General features: G+C 40.6%; 1 non-coding gene across 1 annotated transcript; it reads right to left on the bottom strand.

Annotated features, from left to right (window-relative positions):
• Positions 1 to 509: 509 nt before the first annotated feature.
• On the bottom strand, positions 510 to 628 carry LOC113096934 (5S ribosomal RNA). The gene has a single exon (XR_003288740.1). It is a non-coding gene; the product is annotated as a 5S ribosomal RNA (ribosomal RNA).
• Between the last annotated feature and the right edge of the window lie 14596 nt (positions 629 to 15224).

The raw sequence follows: 15224 nt of genomic DNA, 5'->3' as shown, positions 1-15224 counted from the left end.
TTTTTTTTTTTTTTAGATGATAAAAAACTCTTGTCCTGTTCCAAGTAATGAAAAAGTACCAAAATAACTGAAATATGTCATTTGTTTAATTGCAAATAATTTGATCCCACACCAACATCAGTGAAGAAATGAACATGAGAATGTGTTTTTTGTTAATTTATTTGAAAATGAACTTTAAATCTAAGAGGGTGCATCTCCTGTGTAGTTTACCACTAAGGGGTTCGGATGACAATCAAATTTGGGAAGCTCCGTCTCAAACTGAAGAGAGGGGTGTCATTTCCAAAAGAGCACGCGGCGCTCAAGAGTTTGTAATAGAGACAGAGAAAAGGGCCGTCTATCGCCTCCTGCAGGAGAAAGGAAGAATGACGAGGCTGAGCTGTCCTTTGTGACACCGTAAGCAGAAAGATGGCACAGAGAAAGAGAAAACAGACAAAAAAGAAGCAGCTAATCCGTATAAAAGTGTAAAGGAACTAGAATGATAGCTGAGCCTTGGCTGAAGGAAAAGCAAAAGCTTACAGCACCTGGTATTCCCAGGCGGTCTCCCATCCAAGTACTAACCAGGCCCGACCCTGCTTAGCTTCCGAGATCGGACGAGATCGGGCGTGCTCAGGGTGGTATGGCCGTAAGCGAGTACAGCAGTCAAGAGCGACCTATTTAAAGAAGACACACAGGCAGGCCAAAGAGAAACAGATCCTTTTCCACTCAAAGTTTTTTCCAAGTCTTTTAAAAGTCTTCTCTCTTTTTTAATATGAGCTAAATTAAGGGAAAGAAATAAGTAACAATAAAAAATATGCATTTTAATGAATAAATACATTCACAAAAGATAAATGTCGCGCGGTGACGCGCTTTGTGTGGAAGTAATGGGGGCCTGTTTCTCAACTTTAACATCAGAAATGTCTTCTGGTTGAAATTGAATTAAATAAAAGTAAACAAATACTGCGCTTACTTTAAATTGAATGTAATTTGGGGGGAATTTGGTCATTTTAAAACAGAAATTTCAAACCTGGTTAAATTAAATTAAACCAAAATGTTTAAAATAATTAATATCAATAAATACAATCAATATTGCGTTGAGGCACTTTGAGTGGAAGTAAATGTCATCTGGTTAAAATAAAACCAAAACAATTAAAATAAAATAAAATAAAATATTGTGGTGATGCACTTTGAGTGCAGGTAATTTAGGGTGAATTTAGTGATTTTAAAACAGAAATTTCAAACCTGGTTAAATTAAATTAAACCAAAATGTTTAAATTAATTAATAAAATTAATAGCAATAAATACAATCAATACTGCGTTGAGGCACTTTGAGTGGAAGTAAATGTCATCTGGTTAAAATAAAACCAAATCTATTGAAATAAAATAAAATAAAATAATATAAAATTAAATAAAATATTGTGGTGATGCACTTTGAGTGCAGGTAATTTGGGGATGAATTTAGTGATTTTAAAACAGGAATTTCAAGCCTGGTTAAATTAAATTAAACCAAAATGTTTAAATTAATTAATAAAATTAATAGCAATAAATACAATCAATATTGCGTTGAGGCACTTTGAGTGGAAGTAAAAGTCATCTTGTTAAAATAAAACCAAACCTATTAAAATAAAATAAAATAAAATATTGTGGTGATGCACTTTGAGTGCAGGTAATTTGGGGTGAATTTAGTGATTTTAAAACAGAAAGGGCATGCCTATATTTTCCTACAATGAAACAATATTTGCTGATGAGTTTAATGAATTTTTTTTTTTTTTTTTTTTTTTAGATGATAAAAAACTCTTGTCCTGTTCCAAGTAATGAAAAAGTACCAAAATAACTGAAATATGTCATTTGTTTAATTGCAAATAATTTGATCCCACACCAACATCAGTGAAGAAATGAACATGAGAATGTGTTTTTTGTTAATTTATTTGAAAATGAACTTTAAATCTAAGAGGGTGCATCTCCTGTGTAGTTTACCACTAAGGGGTTCGGATGACAATCAAATTTGGGAAGCTCCGTCTCAAACTGAAGAGAGGGGTGTCATTTCCAAAAGAGCACGCGGCGCTCAAGAGTTTGTAATAGAGACAGAGAAAAGGCCCGTCTATCGCCTCCTGCAGGAGAAAGGAAGAATGACGAGGCTGAGCTGTCCTTTGTGACACCGTAAGCAGAAAGATGGCACAGAGAAAGAGAAAACAGACAAAAAAGAAGCAGCTAATCCGTATAAAAGTGTAAAGGAACTAGAATGATAGCTGAGCCTTGGCTGAAGGAAAAGCAAAAGCTTACAGCACCTGGTATTCCCAGGCGAATTCTCCTCCAAGTACCTAAGCGATCGTCAGCCGTCCAATGGTTGAGCAGAGCTGAGCAGCGATCAGCCAATGGTTGAGCAATGCTGAGCAGAGCTCAGTGCTCAACAGGCCAATCATTGAGCGAGGATCGGTAAACGTCATCTAGCTGTATGAGCTGTTTTAAAAATACTGGCGGCCATTGATGATCGATTGGACTGTTTTCTTTACTATCAGGTACGTTTGGTATAATTATGTGCTAAGTAATGAATGAAACTCCATATATTTTGTGATAATTTGGCTGATATTCAAGGTTTTACATGGTAATATCTCGTCAGCGCCGTACTGACACTAACTTTTTAGCTCCGCTTGTTTACATTAAAATAGCTAGGTTTTATCTCTCTGAAATGCGTTTGAAATGGGACCAGACTATTGATTTTACATGTTGAGACGTTGAAGAATGTACTACTACTGTGTGGACTCGAAATGTAAAGCTTAAATATGCTTTAGGTGTGTTAGAATATCAATCGCGATTAGCATGCTAAATGCATTTAAAATGAATGAATGAGCTACCAATCGCCGCTGTAATGACCTGACGATCTCTGGAAATTCTTTAAAAACGTGATCAAACACTCTCGCTCACTTCTTAAGACCATATAGATAGTCTTACAGCAGTGTGGAGTTGAAATTCGATGTGTAAATATGCTTTAGAAGTGTAAACATGTCAACCGCGATTTGCATGCTAAAAACAAGTGATGAATGAATGGGCTGTTTTTGGTTACTACTTTTACGAGGGCTGCAGGGTCTATAAACATGTATTTAAGCCCTCATCTGCTTTTAGTTTTACTCATTTATTCATGTTTTACTGTACCAGATGAAACATGGAGAAGATTATCCCTGGAAATTCTTCCAAAATGTGATCAGACACTTTAGTTCACTTCTTATGACCATGAAAGAGATAGTGTTACAACAGTGTGGAGTTGAAATTCGATGTGTAAATATGCTTTAGAAATGTAAACATGTCAACTGCTATTTGCATGCTAAAAACAAAGTGATGAATGAATGGGTTGTTTTTGGTTACTACTTTTACTAGGGCTGCAGGATCTATAAAAATGTATTTAAGCCCTCATCTGCTTTTAGTTTTACTCATTTATTCATGTTTTACTGTACCAGATGAAACATGGAGAAGCCTAGACATCGGTGCAGCGTGTGCCACAAGACTTTCACTGAAAAGTCCAACCTGACGAGGCATCTGAAGATCCATGCCGTCGCCAGGGAGACCTTTGACTATGATGTCTGCAGGAAGAGCTTGACCACCAAATCATCGCTGGTCAGCCATCAACAGCAACACCAGTACCCCAACATCGTTATGTACCGACCGGCAAGGAGAAGCCAGGCTGCAGTGTACAGAGGCAGCAAAGTCTGTGGCAGAGGCCCCCAGCACCGTTGATGACCCTACATGGCTGGATCCCAAGATACCTCCTCCTCAAGATGCTGAAGAACCGAGCGCCGGCCAATCAGCTCACCTCCCCCAGCAAGGTCACGGCTTCTTTGAAGGGACAGTATAAGAGGATTGCAGACCGAGTTCAAGATGACCCCATCCTCGGCGGTCTCGCCATTCCACTGCTCAACTTGAACGCCAAGTCCATCTCGACCTTCGCTGCCAGGGAGGAGAAAAAGGCCAACTACGGGGCGACGGTACTGCCGAAGGTGACGCCTCACCTGAAAGTGCTGTCGGACGCACCGTTCCCGGAAGCTCCTGCGCTACCAACATCCCTCCCACCGCCAGACCGGCCTCAGGTCCAGTACCAGCACGTTCATCATGAGGCTGGAAAAAGGCGTGGTGAGAAGCGGGGGTAAGTTGTCATAAGCACTTTGTTTCACCTGTTGGCTGTGGAAAGCAAATAGCACACACATCATATCAATACTCATTAAATGTGTATTTTATTTTATTTCCAGATTATTTGTTGAAGAGCCAGAGCCTGTGCCTCCTGTGAACTGGCCCGTTCAGCCCATGGTGTCGTCCTCCTCGGCCAAGGCCTGCTGCGTCCACCCACCTCCAGCCAAGGCCTGCTGCGTCCACCTATGAACCACCCCCTGTGTCGGCAGCACCCATACTGCTGGTTCTGTGTAAATAACTGTGTAAATAACGTACCTGTGTGATGCCACTTCTCCTGTGCCATCTGTAGGAGAGAGAAAGAGGCTTGTTTGTTTGTTAGATTGTACTTGAAGCACTTTGAAACACAAACAAACAAACACAAACAATTTATATAGTTCAAAAGTTAAAAAAAATGCACTTTCCAGTTTTACTTTAGAATGTTCTTGTTTGTTTTTTATTATTCTTTATGTTGCTCTTAAAATGCACTTTGTAGTATCTTTTTTTTTATTTTTATACAAACATGTTCTGGCCTATGTTCAATATCAAGGCCAATCTTTAGCCTTAATCAGTTCTGATCTAACACAATCAGTTTTCATAACCCTTAAGTGATTGTTCATGTTCAGATAATCTGTGTTTTTTTCGTGTGTTGTTTGTATGTCTTTGTCTGCTTCATGTTTAACAAAAATTTGCCAAAGAAAACACTTTATTTGTTGATTAGTGACCTGAGTCTTTGGATAATCCTGTTCTTTATTGGGCTTGGGCCTGTACAAATCAAAAGTTTGTGTTTTTAATTAAGTGTTTTTGATTATTATTAATGTTATTTATGTGTGCGTGTCCTTGTGATGTTTGTATGTCTGTCAGCTTCCATGTTTAACAAAATGTTTGCAAATGGTAGTAAATGTTTGTCTCTCGTGTTCTCGCTCGTAGATCTGTACCTTGTTGTGGTGAGCGAGCTTTAAACCAAACAGATCTTGTTTACTTGTGTTTTCATGCATTGCCTTTTAAATGAAACACAATCTGGGTGAAAAATAAAAGTTGTAAAAGTATTTCCAGTATTTTGGAGTCTCTGAATGCTTGTTTTTTTTTTTTACACTATCCCATCCCTTTTGAAACCTATCAGAGCAACTAGAAGTCCTTGTTTCTTCTCCGTCACTACCAGAGGTGTGAACACACCCCACCGTGCGCTTGCTGTACCCCCTGGGTGGTCACAAAAATGAGTTCTGTGAACGGCTCTGATGTCTTTGATGATGTGTACACATATTTCTTAATTCAGCACAAAAATGTAACAATTGCACACTTTTCCACTTGACCATATGAATATCATCAGCTACATCAACTCAAACTATGAAAATAATAAAACAATCAGGATTTCAATAAACTATGCCTTGTACATGACAATTTCTGTAAATAACACTTTGACCACCAGGTGGCACCATCCATTTTGATCATTTTCGATCCATCCCAGGTTTGAGATATATGTACTTGGGGGGGTCATGAGCCATTCCCAGGCGAATTCTCCTCCAAGTACCTAAGCGATCGTCAGCCGTCCAATGGTTGAGCAGAGCTGAGCAGCGATCAGCCAATGGTTGAGCAATGCTGAGCAGAGCTCAGTGCTCAACAGGCCAATCATTGAGCGAGGATCGGTAAACGTCATCTAGCTGTATGAGCTGTTTTAAAAATACTGGCGGCCATTGATGATCGATTGGACTGTTTTCTTTACTATCAGGTACGTTTGGTATAATTATGTGCTAAGTAATGAATGAAACTCCATATATTTTGTGATAATTTGGCTGATATTCAAGGTTTTACATGGTAATATCTCGTCAGCGCCGTACTGACACTAACTTTTTAGCTCCGCTTGTTTACATTAAAATAGCTAGGTTTTATCTCTCTGAAATGCGTTTGAAATGGGACCAGACTATTGATTTTACATGTTGAGACGTTGAAGAATGTACTACTACTGTGTGGACTCGAAATGTAAAGCTTAAATATGCTTTAGGTGTGTTAGAATATCAATCGCGATTAGCATGCTAAATGCATTTAAAATGAATGAATGAGCTACCAATCGCCGCTGTAATGACCTGACGATCTCTGGAAATTCTTTAAAAACGTGATCAAACACTCTCGCTCACTTCTTAAGACCATATAGATAGTCTTACAGCAGTGTGGAGTTGAAATTCGATGTGTAAATATGCTTTAGAAGTGTAAACATGTCAACCGCGATTTGCATGCTAAAAACAAGTGATGAATGAATGGGCTGTTTTTGGTTACTACTTTTACGAGGGCTGCAGGGTCTATAAACATGTATTTAAGCCCTCATCTGCTTTTAGTTTTACTCATTTATTCATGTTTTACTGTACCAGATGAAACATGGAGAAGATTATCCCTGGAAATTCTTCCAAAATGTGATCAGACACTTTAGTTCACTTCTTATGACCATGAAAGAGATAGTGTTACAACAGTGTGGAGTTGAAATTCGATGTGTAAATATGCTTTAGAAATGTAAACATGTCAACTGCTATTTGCATGCTAAAAACAAAGTGATGAATGAATGGGTTGTTTTTGGTTACTACTTTTACTAGGGCTGCAGGATCTATAAAAATGTATTTAAGCCCTCATCTGCTTTTAGTTTTACTCATTTATTCATGTTTTACTGTACCAGATGAAACATGGAGAAGCCTAGACATCGGTGCAGCGTGTGCCACAAGACTTTCACTGAAAAGTCCAACCTGACGAGGCATCTGAAGATCCATGCCGTCGCCAGGGAGACCTTTGACTATGATGTCTGCAGGAAGAGCTTGACCACCAAATCATCGCTGGTCAGCCATCAACAGCAACACCAGTACCCCAACATCGTTATGTACCGACCGGCAAGGAGAAGCCAGGCTGCAGTGTACAGAGGCAGCAAAGTCTGTGGCAGAGGCCCCCAGCACCGTTGATGACCCTACATGGCTGGATCCCAAGATACCTCCTCCTCAAGATGCTGAAGAACCGAGCGCCGGCCAATCAGCTCACCTCCCCCAGCAAGGTCACGGCTTCTTTGAAGGGACAGTATAAGAGGATTGCAGACCGAGTTCAAGATGACCCCATCCTCGGCGGTCTCGCCATTCCACTGCTCAACTTGAACGCCAAGTCCATCTCGACCTTCGCTGCCAGGGAGGAGAAAAAGGCCAACTACGGGGCGACGGTACTGCCGAAGGTGACGCCTCACCTGAAAGTGCTGTCGGACGCACCGTTCCCGGAAGCTCCTGCGCTACCAACATCCCTCCCACCGCCAGACCGGCCTCAGGTCCAGTACCAGCACGTTCATCATGAGGCTGGAAAAAGGCGTGGTGAGAAGCGGGGGTAAGTTGTCATAAGCACTTTGTTTCACCTGTTGGCTGTGGAAAGCAAATAGCACACACATCATATCAATACTCATTAAATGTGTATTTTATTTTATTTCCAGATTATTTGTTGAAGAGCCAGAGCCTGTGCCTCCTGTGAACTGGCCCGTTCAGCCCATGGTGTCGTCCTCCTCGGCCAAGGCCTGCTGCGTCCACCCACCTCCAGCCAAGGCCTGCTGCGTCCACCTATGAACCACCCCCTGTGTCGGCAGCACCCATACTGCTGGTTCTGTGTAAATAACTGTGTAAATAACGTACCTGTGTGATGCCACTTCTCCTGTGCCATCTGTAGGAGAGAGAAAGAGGCTTGTTTGTTTGTTAGATTGTACTTGAAGCACTTTGAAACACAAACAAACAAACACAAACAATTTATATAGTTCAAAAGTTAAAAAAAATGCACTTTCCAGTTTTACTTTAGAATGTTCTTGTTTGTTTTTTATTATTCTTTATGTTGCTCTTAAAATGCACTTTGTAGTATCTTTTTTTTTATTTTTATACAAACATGTTCTGGCCTATGTTCAATATCAAGGCCAATCTTTAGCCTTAATCAGTTCTGATCTAACACAATCAGTTTTCATAACCCTTAAGTGATTGTTCATGTTCAGATAATCTGTGTTTTTTTCGTGTGTTGTTTGTATGTCTTTGTCTGCTTCATGTTTAACAAAAATTTGCCAAAGAAAACACTTTATTTGTTGATTAGTGACCTGAGTCTTTGGATAATCCTGTTCTTTATTGGGCTTGGGCCTGTACAAATCAAAAGTTTGTGTTTTTAATTAAGTGTTTTTGATTATTATTAATGTTATTTATGTGTGCGTGTCCTTGTGATGTTTGTATGTCTGTCAGCTTCCATGTTTAACAAAATGTTTGCAAATGGTAGTAAATGTTTGTCTCTCGTGTTCTCGCTCGTAGATCTGTACCTTGTTGTGGTGAGCGAGCTTTAAACCAAACAGATCTTGTTTACTTGTGTTTTCATGCATTGCCTTTTAAATGAAACACAATCTGGGTGAAAAATAAAAGTTGTAAAAGTATTTCCAGTATTTTGGAGTCTCTGAATGCTTGTTTTTTTTTTTTACACTATCCCATCCCTTTTGAAACCTATCAGAGCAACTAGAAGTCCTTGTTTCTTCTCCGTCACTACCAGAGGTGTGAACACACCCCACCGTGCGCTTGCTGTACCCCCTGGGTGGTCACAAAAATGAGTTCTGTGAACGGCTCTGATGTCTTTGATGATGTGTACACATATTTCTTAATTCAGCACAAAAATGTAACAATTGCACACTTTTCCACTTGACCATATGAATATCATCAGCTACATCAACTCAAACTATGAAAATAATAAAACAATCAGGATTTCAATAAACTATGCCTTGTACATGACAATTTCTGTAAATAACACTTTGACCACCAGGTGGCACCATCCATTTTGATCATTTTCGATCCATCCCAGGTTTGAGATATATGTACTTGGGGGGGTCATGAGCCATTCCCAGGCGAATTCTCCTCCAAGTACCTAAGCGATCGTCAGCCGTCCAATGGTTGAGCAGAGCTGAGCAGCGATCAGCCAATGGTTGAGCAATGCTGAGCAGAGCTCAGTGCTCAACAGGCCAATCATTGAGCGAGGATCGGTAAACGTCATCTAGCTGTATGAGCTGTTTTAAAAATACTGGCGGCCATTGATGATCGATTGGACTGTTTTCTTTACTATCAGGTACGTTTGGTATAATTATGTGCTAAGTAATGAATGAAACTCCATATATTTTGTGATAATTTGGCTGATATTCAAGGTTTTACATGGTAATATCTCGTCAGCGCCGTACTGACACTAACTTTTTAGCTCCGCTTGTTTACATTAAAATAGCTAGGTTTTATCTCTCTGAAATGCGTTTGAAATGGGACCAGACTATTGATTTTACATGTTGAGACGTTGAAGAATGTACTACTACTGTGTGGACTCGAAATGTAAAGCTTAAATATGCTTTAGGTGTGTTAGAATATCAATCGCGATTAGCATGCTAAATGCATTTAAAATGAATGAATGAGCTACCAATCGCCGCTGTAATGACCTGACGATCTCTGGAAATTCTTTAAAAACGTGATCAAACACTCTCGCTCACTTCTTAAGACCATATAGATAGTCTTACAGCAGTGTGGAGTTGAAATTCGATGTGTAAATATGCTTTAGAAGTGTAAACATGTCAACCGCGATTTGCATGCTAAAAACAAGTGATGAATGAATGGGCTGTTTTTGGTTACTACTTTTACGAGGGCTGCAGGGTCTATAAACATGTATTTAAGCCCTCATCTGCTTTTAGTTTTACTCATTTATTCATGTTTTACTGTACCAGATGAAACATGGAGAAGATTATCCCTGGAAATTCTTCCAAAATGTGATCAGACACTTTAGTTCACTTCTTATGACCATGAAAGAGATAGTGTTACAACAGTGTGGAGTTGAAATTCGATGTGTAAATATGCTTTAGAAATGTAAACATGTCAACTGCTATTTGCATGCTAAAAACAAAGTGATGAATGAATGGGTTGTTTTTGGTTACTACTTTTACTAGGGCTGCAGGATCTATAAAAATGTATTTAAGCCCTCATCTGCTTTTAGTTTTACTCATTTATTCATGTTTTACTGTACCAGATGAAACATGGAGAAGCCTAGACATCGGTGCAGCGTGTGCCACAAGACTTTCACTGAAAAGTCCAACCTGACGAGGCATCTGAAGATCCATGCCGTCGCCAGGGAGACCTTTGACTATGATGTCTGCAGGAAGAGCTTGACCACCAAATCATCGCTGGTCAGCCATCAACAGCAACACCAGTACCCCAACATCGTTATGTACCGACCGGCAAGGAGAAGCCAGGCTGCAGTGTACAGAGGCAGCAAAGTCTGTGGCAGAGGCCCCCAGCACCGTTGATGACCCTACATGGCTGGATCCCAAGATACCTCCTCCTCAAGATGCTGAAGAACCGAGCGCCGGCCAATCAGCTCACCTCCCCCAGCAAGGTCACGGCTTCTTTGAAGGGACAGTATAAGAGGATTGCAGACCGAGTTCAAGATGACCCCATCCTCGGCGGTCTCGCCATTCCACTGCTCAACTTGAACGCCAAGTCCATCTCGACCTTCGCTGCCAGGGAGGAGAAAAAGGCCAACTACGGGGCGACGGTACTGCCGAAGGTGACGCCTCACCTGAAAGTGCTGTCGGACGCACCGTTCCCGGAAGCTCCTGCGCTACCAACATCCCTCCCACCGCCAGACCGGCCTCAGGTCCAGTACCAGCACGTTCATCATGAGGCTGGAAAAAGGCGTGGTGAGAAGCGGGGGTAAGTTGTCATAAGCACTTTGTTTCACCTGTTGGCTGTGGAAAGCAAATAGCACACACATCATATCAATACTCATTAAATGTGTATTTTATTTTATTTCCAGATTATTTGTTGAAGAGCCAGAGCCTGTGCCTCCTGTGAACTGGCCCGTTCAGCCCATGGTGTCGTCCTCCTCGGCCAAGGCCTGCTGCGTCCACCCACCTCCAGCCAAGGCCTGCTGCGTCCACCTATGAACCACCCCCTGTGTCGGCAGCACCCATACTGCTGGTTCTGTGTAAATAACTGTGTAAATAACGTACCTGTGTGATGCCACTTCTCCTGTGCCATCTGTAGGAGAGAGAAAGAGGCTTGTTTGTTTGTTAGATTGTACTTGAAGCACTTTGAAACACAAACAAACAAACACAAACAATTTATATAGTTCAAAAGTTAAAAAAAATGCACTTTCCAGTTTTACTTTAGAATGTTCTTGTTTGTTTTTTATTATTCTTTATGTTGCTCTTAAAATGCACTTTGTAGTATCTTTTTTTTTATTTTTATACAAACATGTTCTGGCCTATGTTCAATATCAAGGCCAATCTTTAGCCTTAATCAGTTCTGATCTAACACAATCAGTTTTCATAACCCTTAAGTGATTGTTCATGTTCAGATAATCTGTGTTTTTTTCGTGTGTTGTTTGTATGTCTTTGTCTGCTTCATGTTTAACAAAAATTTGCCAAAGAAAACACTTTATTTGTTGATTAGTGACCTGAGTCTTTGGATAATCCTGTTCTTTATTGGGCTTGGGCCTGTACAAATCAAAAGTTTGTGTTTTTAATTAAGTGTTTTTGATTATTATTAATGTTATTTATGTGTGCGTGTCCTTGTGATGTTTGTATGTCTGTCAGCTTCCATGTTTAACAAAATGTTTGCAAATGGTAGTAAATGTTTGTCTCTCGTGTTCTCGCTCGTAGATCTGTACCTTGTTGTGGTGAGCGAGCTTTAAACCAAACAGATCTTGTTTACTTGTGTTTTCATGCATTGCCTTTTAAATGAAACACAATCTGGGTGAAAAATAAAAGTTGTAAAAGTATTTCCAGTATTTTGGAGTCTCTGAATGCTTGTTTTTTTTTTTTACACTATCCCATCCCTTTTGAAACCTATCAGAGCAACTAGAAGTCCTTGTTTCTTCTCCGTCACTACCAGAGGTGTGAACACACCCCACCGTGCGCTTGCTGTACCCCCTGGGTGGTCACAAAAATGAGTTCTGTGAACGGCTCTGATGTCTTTGATGATGTGTACACATATTTCTTAATTCAGCACAAAAATGTAACAATTGCACACTTTTCCACTTGACCATATGAATATCATCAGCTACATCAACTCAAACTATGAAAATAATAAAACAATCAGGATTTCAATAAACTATGCCTTGTACATGACAATTTCTGTAAATAACACTTTGACCACCAGGTGGCACCATCCATTTTGATCATTTTCGATCCATCCCAGGTTTGAGATATATGTACTTGGGGGGGTCATGAGCCATTCCCAGGCGAATTCTCCTCCAAGTACCTAAGCGATCGTCAGCCGTCCAATGGTTGAGCAGAGCTGAGCAGCGATCAGCCAATGGTTGAGCAATGCTGAGCAGAGCTCAGTGCTCAACAGGCCAATCATTGAGCGAGGATCGGTAAACGTCATCTAGCTGTATGAGCTGTTTTAAAAATACTGGCGGCCATTGATGATCGATTGGACTGTTTTCTTTACTATCAGGTACGTTTGGTATAATTATGTGCTAAGTAATGAATGAAACTCCATATATTTTGTGATAATTTGGCTGATATTCAAGGTTTTACATGGTAATATCTCGTCAGCGCCGTACTGACACTAACTTTTTAGCTCCGCTTGTTTACATTAAAATAGCTAGGTTTTATCTCTCTGAAATGCGTTTGAAATGGGACCAGACTATTGATTTTACATGTTGAGACGTTGAAGAATGTACTACTACTGTGTGGACTCGAAATGTAAAGCTTAAATATGCTTTAGGTGTGTTAGAATATCAATCGCGATTAGCATGCTAAATGCATTTAAAATGAATGAATGAGCTACCAATCGCCGCTGTAATGACCTGACGATCTCTGGAAATTCTTTAAAAACGTGATCAAACACTCTCGCTCACTTCTTAAGACCATATAGATAGTCTTACAGCAGTGTGGAGTTGAAATTCGATGTGTAAATATGCTTTAGAAGTGTAAACATGTCAACCGCGATTTGCATGCTAAAAACAAGTGATGAATGAATGGGCTGTTTTTGGTTACTACTTTTACGAGGGCTGCAGGGTCTATAAACATGTATTTAAGCCCTCATCTGCTTTTAGTTTTACTCATTTATTCATGTTTTACTGTACCAGATGAAACATGGAGAAGATTATCCCTGGAAATTCTTCCAAAATGTGATCAGACACTTTAGTTCACTTCTTATGACCATGAAAGAGATAGTGTTACAACAGTGTGGAGTTGAAATTCGATGTGTAAATATGCTTTAGAAATGTAAACATGTCAACTGCTATTTGCATGCTAAAAACAAAGTGATGAATGAATGGGTTGTTTTTGGTTACTACTTTTACTAGGGCTGCAGGATCTATAAAAATGTATTTAAGCCCTCATCTGCTTTTAGTTTTACTCATTTATTCATGTTTTACTGTACCAGATGAAACATGGAGAAGCCTAGACATCGGTGCAGCGTGTGCCACAAGACTTTCACTGAAAAGTCCAACCTGACGAGGCATCTGAAGATCCATGCCGTCGCCAGGGAGACCTTTGACTATGATGTCTGCAGGAAGAGCTTGACCACCAAATCATCGCTGGTCAGCCATCAACAGCAACACCAGTACCCCAACATCGTTATGTACCGACCGGCAAGGAGAAGCCAGGCTGCAGTGTACAGAGGCAGCAAAGTCTGTGGCAGAGGCCCCCAGCACCGTTGATGACCCTACATGGCTGGATCCCAAGATACCTCCTCCTCAAGATGCTGAAGAACCGAGCGCCGGCCAATCAGCTCACCTCCCCCAGCAAGGTCACGGCTTCTTTGAAGGGACAGTATAAGAGGATTGCAGACCGAGTTCAAGATGACCCCATCCTCGGCGGTCTCGCCATTCCACTGCTCAACTTGAACGCCAAGTCCATCTCGACCTTCGCTGCCAGGGAGGAGAAAAAGGCCAACTACGGGGCGACGGTACTGCCGAAGGTGACGCCTCACCTGAAAGTGCTGTCGGACGCACCGTTCCCGGAAGCTCCTGCGCTACCAACATCCCTCCCACCGCCAGACCGGCCTCAGGTCCAGTACCAGCACGTTCATCATGAGGCTGGAAAAAGGCGTGGTGAGAAGCGGGGGTAAGTTGTCATAAGCACTTTGTTTCACCTGTTGGCTGTGGAAAGCAAATAGCACACACATCATATCAATACTCATTAAATGTGTATTTTATTTTATTTCCAGATTATTTGTTGAAGAGCCAGAGCCTGTGCCTCCTGTGAACTGGCCCGTTCAGCCCATGGTGTCGTCCTCCTCGGCCAAGGCCTGCTGCGTCCACCCACCTCCAGCCAAGGCCTGCTGCGTCCACCTATGAACCACCCCTGTGTCGGCAGCACCCATACTGCTGGTTCTGTGTAAATAACTGTGTAAATAACGTACCTGTGTGATGCCACTTCTCCTGTGCCATCTGTAGGAGAGAGAAAGAGGCTTGTTTGTTTGTTAGATTGTACTTGAAGCACTTTGAAACACAAACAAACAAACACAAACAATTTATATAGTTCAAAAGTTAAAAAAAATGCACTTTCCAGTTTTACTTTAGAATGTTCTTGTTTGTTTTTTATTATTCTTTATGTTGCTCTTAAAATGCACTTTGTAGTATCTTTTTTTTTATTTTTATACAAACATGTTCTGGCCTATGTTCAATATCAAGGCCAATCTTTAGCCTTAATCAGTTCTGATCTAACACAATCAGTTTTCATAACCCTTAAGTGATTGTTCATGTTCAGATAATCTGTGTTTTTTTCGTGTGTTGTTTGTATGTCTTTGTCTGCTTCATGTTTAACAAAAATTTGCCAAAGAAAACACTTTATTTGTTGATTAGTGACCTGAGTCTTTGGATAATCCTGTTCTTTATTGGGCTTGGGCCTGTACAAATCAAAAGTTTGTGTTTTTAATTAAGTGTTTTTGATTATTATTAATGTTATTTATGTGTGCGTGTCCTTGTGATGTTTGTATGTCTGTCAGCTTCCATGTTTAACAAAATGTTTGCAAATGGTAGTAAATGTTTGTCTCTCGTGTTCTCGCTCGTAGATCTGTACCTTGTTGTGGTGAGCGAGCTTTAAACCAAACAGATCTTGTTTACTTGTG

The sequence above is a fragment of the Carassius auratus genome, unplaced genomic scaffold (genome assembly GCF_003368295.1).
Source record: "Carassius auratus strain Wakin unplaced genomic scaffold, ASM336829v1 scaf_tig00216042, whole genome shotgun sequence".
Lineage (NCBI taxonomy): Eukaryota > Metazoa > Chordata > Actinopteri > Cypriniformes > Cyprinidae > Carassius > Carassius auratus.
The sequence above is the reverse complement of the archived record's forward strand: the minus strand, read 5'-3'. Positions and strand labels throughout refer to the sequence as shown.